Here is a 10,276-nt window from a genome sequence, read left to right as displayed (position 1 = left end):
CTAGTGTGGGTAGCAAATCTATTCCCTATATATATATATATATATATATATATATATATATATATATATATATATATATATATATATATATATAGGATCGCGCTATTCGTCATCCTGGGTGAGGAATAGTTATTCTTCACTCCCCTCCATTTTTCTATCAATGCATCGTAATTTTACGTTCCGTAAGTTTTGTTTTATTTCGGACGCAAAAGAGACTGTAAGAAAATATATAATCGTCGTAAAAAATATTTTATGTTATATAAAATTACAAACGTAAAAACATAGTCTAAAATACACAGAAACTGCAAATTTTCTTGTCTTATGACCTATATTTTTATTTTCTTATGTCAAATTTTACGTAATGAATCAATAGGAATGTAACTATTTGAATTCCAAACGTAATTTAATTAGGAAATATATATAGGGTCGCGCTATTCGTCACCCTGGGTGAGGAATTCTTATTCCTCACCCCACCCCCCAGCCATCTCCCACGGCCACACCTTCAGAACGTAAGAAAACAAAATCACTTGAGGTAAGATTACATCATGAAGAAGGAACCGATCTCCATTCCATAAAGCAAAAAGGTGCGACGTAATGTTACCTTCTGCTTCTGCATGCCAATAACTTACATCATGCATGTGAGAACTTTGTATGGCACATCAGAAAGCCCCATAAAACAATAAATGTTGTTGCTATAATTTTATAGTGAGTATGGAAGCGCACCTGACTTTTTTTTGTTCGGTAAGATTATGTTCCTATAAAGGTCTACGGTGCAATTCCTGTCTGCATTTTCCTCTAATGTTTTGCACGACAGTTATCTACAGGATCAGCTCGTTTTTTTGGCGAGGTCTAGATAATCTTGTTGCTTTAGAACACACACACACACACACACACACACACACACACACACACACACACACACACACACACACACACACACACACAATGATTCTTGAGCGTTGTTAACTTTACTGTGAGATGGGCAAATTAAATGAAATTTTTTATAGTACGAAATTACCTTGAAAATGACAGATCCAAATTCTTAAACTGTATTCCAAAATTTTGATTTGCCTTAGGTAGTTCGGCTATAATCACCTTGAAACAATTTCTTATTATCTTTGTAGGGCAAGACAGGCACAAGTCCAAAATAAATGGAGGCAAAAGCTTTGTTTCTAATTGGGAAGCATATCAGCACTACAGTGAGGCTAACAATCCAAAAGCCCATAACCGATGCTCAGCGCTGATTGAGATGACAACATTAAGAACCGAACATAAAAGGGACATATGTATCATCAAGTACACAGTACAATCACCAGCCTCGAGGAACCGATGGTAGCCCAATGGCCGTAAAATAATGCTATGTAATGCAAAATAATCAACATGTCCCTAGGAATAACAAAGCCGTCTAATAAATTGATTCAATGTACAAGACTACTAATGGTTCTGGGAAATGTCTCACGTAATGAAAACTATACCTATGAGTACAAAAAAATTCATTTAGAGATCACTATTTCAAAACAGATCTAATGGTCTGATTACATCAGGTGCAATTGACTCGCATGCCCAACCACACTGCCCTCACACATATTTGAACTTGGTCTTCAAGCAGCTTAACTTGAGGGTGCCCAGAGATTACAATCAATTTCATATGTTCAACAATCTCTAAAGCGACTGAACTATTCTCATCGATAGCCTGGAAGCAACATAGTATCGTAACAATAGTACTGAAGCCATTAGGTTCACCTCCCTTCTCAGCAATCCTGAATTTTGCTACTTATTATTGGCAAAAGCTCTAAATTTTGAATCTAACATTACTTGTACCCACCATACACTACAAAGACGTGTTCCAGAAAACTTATTCCTCTCTATCCCTCATACATTTCCCGTCATCCACTTGAATAGAGACCTGAAGAAACATAATATGTTTAGTTCTCAGAAGAACAAACAGGTAGAGACCACGAACAAACAAGAACATATGAATCACACTTGAAGGTAGACTGGGGCTTTACTACCTTAAGCTGAAAAAGAATCAATATCAAATATATAGCAAGCGAAGTTTGGACGTACAAGAAATCACATGAACACGCTGGCTACATGTATGAATCAATAGTAAACAGAGAAACAAGACAAAGAGGCCGAGCTCTGTAACTACCGTTTCAATGCAACCTAAACCATGCCGTGTATCAAACTGTGCGAGCTACAATTGGATAAGCATGAAATAAAAGAGATCAAGATTAAAAGTTGTTCACACACCATCCAATGCATATGAATTACTCCCTCCGTTTCTAAATATAAGTCTTTTTAGAGATTTCCCTATGAACTACATACGGATTTGTATAGACATATTTTAGAGTGACTCATTTTGTTCCATATGTAATCTATATTGGAATCTCTAAAAAGATTTATTTTTGGACACGGAGGGAGTACATAGCATCAAAACTTAAATACCTTAAAAAGCAGGCTACCACATGATGTAATCATGATAAAAAGGAGCACCTGAAATTGATTCATAGAAACGGTAAATTATCGCACAACTAGGATAACAATAAAGTGTTGCTACAATAGAAAAATGGATTGATTAAAACAACATGCAGTCACTATTTACTCCCCCCGTTACCAAATATTTGTCTTTTTTATAGATTTTAACAAGTGATTACATACGAAGCAAAATGAGCGAATCTACATTCTAAAATATGTCTACATACATCCGTATGTTGTAGTCCATTTAAAATGTCTAGAAAGACAAATATTTGGGAATAGAGGGAGTATATGGTTGTCATGCATTTTACAGCAACATTCTCTATTTTGTCTGGCAGCTGAGAGTCATCAAAATGAAAACCGCGCATGCAAAGAATTGGAGGTAAATCATGCCGTAAATAGAAATCTGAAAAACTCTTGGATTTCACGACATTACCTGGTTTGTTTACAACAAAGAATAGTGTAAAACAATCCTAAAGTTAGCAGCATACACAAAAATTTAGCCAAGGTGTAACACCACCTTCGAATTTCGACCTGAACTACATGTATTGGTTTGTATAGTTGCAGTTTACATCATTACTTCAATCCAAAATATTATCTATATCGTGAGTGAGTTCATGGAGATACTAAATATAAATTACCTACCTAAATTCAGATAACTAAATTTCTTACTAATGTAACCTAACATGGACAGAGACTTGCCATGGGAGAATAAATTGACACACACTCATGTAAATCGGAGAGAGGGGGTGATACTAAAGAGTTATGGCGGCTAGACTTGGTTGTCGACCGCCGTGGTGGGAGGAGATGCATACCGCACCAAGAAACATGCCAACGGCTACCATAACCTGACACTAATGAACACGAACCAGCGACGCTACACGACTGCTCAGCTCTGTTGCAAATCTGTGACAACCCACTGTCATGCAAAATCAGCAGTGATTATTACACAGTCTAGTTGGATAGCATCAGTCGTGCACAAGCCTTTTGTTTTGGTGGAGGAAGCCACCCAAAAAATTACACACTTGTGTATACAGTGGTGCGGTACAACATATTACCATGTGTGGAAGATGGTATTATCTAGCATATTCAGAATCCAGTCCGGCATTTTGTAAAGCTACGCATGATTCTAAAGGCTTTTTATGTTTAGAGCTATACACATGTGTACACATTTTTTTGTGGTTTAAGTTTATGTATGCCAGCACTTGAACAAGGAGCGAATCACTGGAAGACAACCTTGATATACAGAAACTGTATATTTTTGGAAAGTTAGTGCTGTCGAAACTTTACTAGGATATTTTCATTTATAAAGTTATGGTGCATGATAGCGGATAAGGTGAACAAATACAGAGAGATGTGTGCAGAATTTCAACTACAAATTAAAGATTAAGCAGTTGTAGATACAGCTATGATATTCTATCCAAACCTATATAGCAAACTTCTCCAATTCTTTATATTGCCCAAAGCCACAAACAATCTAGGGACTAGAATTCACATGAGGAAATGTACATCTGTCCTAGGTTTCCTTGCTGATTGCAAAGAAAATGCAGACAAGAAAATTGAAGTGGCCGCTAATTTCCATCAAATTGAGGAAATGATATATGTGCACTGAAAACAGACCGAGTTGGACATTTACTCGGCGACTCGAGCATTTGCCCTCAAAATAAATTCAGAAAGATATAACTGTATATTAACATCAATTAGCTTCTTTACGGTCTGGGCAGTACCTGCATACATTGAGGAGAGCTCTTAGTCATGAATCTCCAGTCCGTGAGGACATCAAGGCGAGCTCTTGGCCGGAGATATAAGTTATCTGCACATCACATTGGTATTAGGCCAGAGAAATTAATCAAAAAAATTGTCTACTCTAAGCAACTTGTCCAAAACAGAACTGTGTGTATCTAACATGACGAGTGATAGGAGTTACTTAGTGTTCAACATAGTGCATTTCATATTCGAATCAAAGTGTAAAATGCAACAGACTATGACCAAAACAGTGCACAGTTTGTAGAATCAAGTCAGACCGTCAGAGGGAACCAATTCCCACAAGATGAGCTTTCGAAAAGAGAAGAGAAAACCCAACAACAATTACATCGCCAGTATATTTTTGCATGGTATTCCTGTCAAAACTTACAATGTGGCTTCTAGAGTTCAAATAGAGCAGCATATGAAATTAGGAGCTTGGACAAAGGAAGTACAGTCGGGGCGACAAACGGACATAGACACAGATGTTGAAGGGATTTGGATTGAGCTCACCAGCGCGTACGGGGGCAAGCAGCCATGGCTGGAGGAGAGCACGCACGATCTAACAAGTGCGGCCGCGACCACCAATTTAACCGCCGCCATGGCCAGCCGACCACCACACGCCGTGCTTCCCAACACCGAGGCCCCGCCTCGCTCACCTTGCCGCCGTGGTCAATGATACTGCCGCCGAGTTAGCCCATCGAGCAGCACGCCGTCGCGCCCCCACCGGGTCAACCGCCGCTCCCCGTGCCGACCACCGAGCCGTCGCGCTCACGCCTGCCGCTCACCACCATACCGCCTGTTAGTCGCAGAATAGGATCTGGGGAGATGGCGGAGTGGGCTAGGTCCTAATCCCACGAACAGAAAATGTTTTTTTTTGTCACTATAAGGAAAGGGGAAAAACTTACCACGCGCGTGGGGTAACGATGGACGGCCGGAGGCACAACGCGCGGGTGCGATCGAGAGAACCTGGCTCGGTCGCTGGACCAGGGTGAAGAATTTCTTATTCTTTACCTAGGGTCATTAATAGAGTTTATATATATATATATATATATATATATATATATATATATATATATATATATATATATATGCTTTATTGTTATACTTACAAATGCAAATTATCCGATGATATGCTTAGTGTAGAGTCCAATGATAAGCTACGTGGAATCTAGTCGATGATATGCTATGTGGAATCTAGTAGATAATCCATATATACTTATTAGTAGAATTCATGATTAATTAGTACAAATGCGTAGTACTGTGTCTTTTGATAGTGTAGAAATGTAGACTTAATAGAAATATATTTGCAAGAGTATGTGCCAAGCTATTTATTAATTGATATGTTTTTCTTATTCAGAAATTGCCAAAGAATCTATCTGTGAGTTGTGGTATCGAGCCTGATGAAGAAGGCTCAGCTGGACTACGCCTTACCGCAAGGGGCTCCGTCACCACCTGTACTTACCACATGGACACAGACGACGGTCGCACACACTTAAACTCGGTTGGCTGGAAGAGATTCCTCGTTGGCAAGAATCTTCGTGTTGGACAGGCCATCCTAATTACTATCAGGAACACCCGCCGTCCAGGCTTGAGGATGATGATCGTCGTCGATATCATCTAGAACTACATATGTGTGTGTGTGGCTATATCATCTAGAACTACATATGATGATTGCCGTCAATATCATGTAGAACTACATATGATGATCGTCGTCAATATCATCTAAAACTACATATGATGATCGTCGTCGATATCACCTAATACTGCTTGAGGATGCATGTTGAGTATATATGAAATTGTTATCTAGTACTCCCTCCATTTCAAATTACTCGTCGTGGTTTTGGTTCAAATTTGAACTAAAACCACGACGAGTAATTTGGAACCGAGGGAATACTACCTAGTACCTATAATGCTTTATGCCTTTATGAAATTGATATCTAGTAGTACCTAGTATCTCGAAATTGTAGTTTATTGAAGCTGAAACGGGGTTGAAATGATGGAAGATATAACAAAGCGCAGGGCTAGGAAATCGCTACAGCTAACTAATAGCAGCGCGTTCTGTAAAAGCGTTGCTGCTATAGTCAATAATAGTAGCGCCGGTGAATACAGCGCAACTACTAGGAGTTAGCTATAGCGCCTTATTGGTAGCGCGGCCTCCCGTGCTGCTGATAGCTTAAAAACCCGCGCTACTACTAGGCTTTTCCCTAATAGTGTACCCCGTGGATGCTATCACAGAGGCTCAAGATTGCCACCTTATGGCGCAATGGGGGCACCTCAAAGTCAAGGCAGCTGTCAGCTCTGTTGCACCTCGTGAACCCGCCGGCACTTTTCACTGCCTTCCTATTCCACAAGGCTATGCGTTGTGACGGTCGATGAAATAACGGAGGGATTTGAGGAGCTCGAGCTTGACCACCCTACCGGTGAAGGGGAGACTCAGCTGGGTCATGCTCTGAAGACTCCATGTCTATGGCAGAAGGAGCTCATCAACCTTCCGAACTGGACGCCTCTGCCTCCTCCTCCTCCTCCGGCGAGTAAGGGCACTCCGCCTCCTCCTCCGGTGAGTGATCAGGGTACTTCGCCTCCTTCTCCGGCTGCTCCGGCGCGTGGCGGCACTCCGCCTCCTTCTCCGCCTGCGCTGGCGTGTCTGAGCAGTCCGCCTCCTCCTCCGCCTCGTCAGCAACAGCGGAAGACAGCCGGCGCCGCTCCGGCTACTCCAGCGCGTCGTAGCACTCCACCTCCTTCTTCTCCGCCTCGTAAGCAACGAAAGAAAACAACCACAGCCGCTCCGGCTGCTCCGGCATCTAGCAGTACAGCCAGATGCGGGAGGCAATACAGATTCGGTCCATCTCTCAAGCCTCTAGAGCAGTTACCATACGAGATGACCGAGGAGGAAAATGCGAAGATCTGTAAAGCCCAAGTGAAGGACTTCTTTCAAACGCAAAGAGCTAAGAAACATCCACCTCCGGAGGAGAAGATAGATCATGTGAAAGTTCAGCGCACTATCGATGCCCTGAAGCGACCACCACCTTCTCCACCGCTAACCAAATGTGATCGCATTCTTCAAAGTTCATATAAGGAAGCATCGTGGTTGGCAAGTACTTGCAATGATCGAAGGTTAGCAGAAAGAAGAAGTGGGAAAAAAATCCCTAGCTCGGCGAACCAGCGAACAAATCATGCCCCCCGCTCAAGGTGTCTAGCGATATTGTCGCTAATCATGTAAGGATGGTGCCCGGTACCAATCCTGGAGATTACCTGCCCGATGATGCACATTTTGATATAATGGAGGTGGACGAATTCAAATACCGGCACGGGAAGCCTCTCGTCAAACCTGGTCATCCTCCTCTAACAACGATGATGCGAAGATTCCATGAGTGGTACATGGACACCTGCAGCAAGTCTGGGAAGGATACTTTGATGCTGAGAGTTAAAAAGGAGCACGACCTCGTTGGAATTGATCTGTTGTCTGTTCCATTTGAGGAGTTCTTCCAGTTTTTCAATCAAAAGGCCATCGATAAAATAATCGTCACTTGCTACTGTCTGTAAGTACTACTTCTGTAATTAAGTCTCTATATATAGCTCAGCTATTTTATTGCATGTGTATATAAGTATCCTCACTATATTATGCAGATTGAAGATAGCCGAATGCAAGAAAAGACAAATCGGTGATATTGGGTTCATTAACACAAATCTCATAGATGAATGGAATGTTAAATATGATGCCAAACAAACCGAGGCCAACTTGCTATGATCATTGCTTCAAAATCAAAACAAAGATAAAATACTCTTTCCTTAGAACTTCAGGCGAGTGTTACTGTCTTGTGCATATTCGGTTTCCATTATTACTCGAGGTTATAGTAATATAATTGATGAGTTATGCACGCATGCGCAGCTTCCACTTTATTCTGCTAGAGATTAAGCTTGAGTAGGGACTAGTAACCGTCATAGACGCGAGATGAAAAGATCCCGAGGAGTATGCGGCCATGACTACAATGCTCGAGAAGTAAGTTCAATCGATCATTATCGCACCATATCGGCAACTTTGTTCATTTCTTGATATCAAGTAATTGTTTTCTTTGTCTGGCAGGGTTTGGAAAAAGTTCACCGCACAAGCTCCGGGACTGTCGGGGAGCTGCGATTTACACGCATCTCCCAGTGATTCTAGCTAGTTTCATCAATACCATTTAGCATGCTTGCTTATCAGTATGATTGACCTCTATTTCTTGTAAAGTGGTTGTGGCAGGAACCCGGGAATAATTACTGTGGATACTACGTTTGCGAGTTCATCCGCCACATGACCTGTGAGCGGGGCTACTCTAGAAAACAACATGATGTGCGTAAGCAATAATATTCACAATTTTATTTTATTACCATCATTTGTGTTGAGTTTCATTCATATATATATATATATATATATATATATATATATATATATATATATATATATATATATATATATATATATATATATATATATATATATATATATATATATATATATATATATATATATATATATATATATATATATATATGTATTGACCCCCTTCTTCAAATTAGATGTTTCAGATGCGGGATGAACTCCTAGCACAAGATCGCATGCGAGCAATTCAAGACGAATTGGCGGGATTCTTTCTTGACCACGTCATTAATAAAGACTGAGAATACCATGTGGAACTCGAGTTCAGATGTTAGGGGATTGTAAGAGATCTTATATTGTATATATGTAGCCACTAGCGTCAGATAGATATACGAAAACTTGTTGTTCGACCAATCTCTTGGAGAAGGAGAGGTCGATCACTTCTCTCTATATATGTTCATGACGATCTTCTGTACTTGATGGTTTCCTTCATTTTCTTACTAGCTAGCGTGTCGAGTCCTCTCTATACATATAGTACATAGCGTCGACTAAACACGGAGATAAGAGATGACACTTCTCTCTATTAGCTACCTAACATAATACATGAAACCCCTAAATTAACCCTACAAAACCCCCAAAACACCCACCCCCTTTCAAAAAAAAACCAAAAAACCCAACCCCTGAACTGCTGACGCGTGGATGCCTTTTAGTCCCAGTTGGTGCTACCAACCGGGACAAAAGACCCTCCTGCCTGGGTAAGCCGCAACGGCCACCTGGAGCCCCATCTGTCCCGGTTCGTATAAGAACCAGGACTAAAGGTATTGGTCTTTGGTACCAACCCTTTAGTCCCGGTTCCGGAACCGGGACAAATGGGCCTTTTTCTACTAGTGTTCCCCTCAAGAATGATGGCTGGAACATGTATATTTAATTAACTGGAAAATATCTTGAATGCCATTAAATTTTTTGTGAGGGGTAATATCACTAACTATTTTAAATAAACGACTTCTCTAGTTCAGCCCGGGCAAACACTAGGAAGAGTTTGATCCAGTTTCTCCCTCGCAGAATATACAAAAGAAATCATCATAAGAAATCCAATTGTTAGATCTCCCATTCAAATTAATTAAAAAAAGGACTCCCAGGGAAATTACCGTACATTCATATTATTTCTAGTCTAGATCTTGGACCAACCCACCAAGAAGTACTTGGGGGTTGTTTGAAGAATAATAATAGAGCTTCTTTCTAAGACAAAAAAAGTCTATCATGTGAATATATGTGCCAATATAGCAAGAACACTCATTCTTCGAGCATGTACACAGGTGTTTAATTTGATGAGTGTTCATGTAAAAAATGTTTTCCTTGCTTCATGTGTGCTTGCATAAGTGGTTCATATATATGCTGGAACAAACATAGATACCGCACCAGAAAAGTGATCATCCGTATCAAACTAGCGGTTCCCCTTTATTGAAAAAAAACTAGTGGTTCCCTACTTTTAAAGTGGCTGCATGCTTTTTAGATACAAATCACTGTATCTAAATAGGTGATATAATTTTCCAGAAAGCTTGTGTAATTTATAGTGCCTTTAAAAATAGGCTGAGAATAACTACAGAAGTATGTGTAATTAATTAACCCAAGAATAACTCAAAAAGCACCACGCTATTTAAAAGAAGGGAAAACTTCCCTTTTGTAGAATATAAC

General features: G+C 40.3%; 1 long non-coding RNA gene across 2 annotated transcripts; it reads right to left on the bottom strand.

The window, feature by feature from the left end:
• Positions 1–1,589: 1,589 nt before the first annotated feature.
• LOC123057713 (uncharacterized) lies at positions 1,590–4,263 on the bottom strand. Of its 2 annotated transcripts, none has more exons than XR_006426929.1 (2): positions 4,206–4,263; positions 1,590–1,906 (listed from the first exon to the last, which is right to left on the bottom strand). It is a non-coding gene; the product is annotated as an uncharacterized lncRNA (long non-coding RNA). The 2 variants fall into 2 exon arrangements; XR_006426930.1 differs by lacking the exon at positions 4,206–4,263 and adding an exon at positions 2,449–2,489.
• Positions 4,264–10,276: the final 6,013 nt, after the last annotated feature.

Source organism: Triticum aestivum, chromosome 3A, assembly GCF_018294505.1.
Source record: "Triticum aestivum cultivar Chinese Spring chromosome 3A, IWGSC CS RefSeq v2.1, whole genome shotgun sequence".
In the NCBI taxonomy this organism is placed as follows: domain Eukaryota; kingdom Viridiplantae; phylum Streptophyta; class Magnoliopsida; order Poales; family Poaceae; genus Triticum; species Triticum aestivum.
Note: the sequence above shows the minus strand (reverse complement) of the source record. Positions and strands in the feature narration are given on the sequence as shown.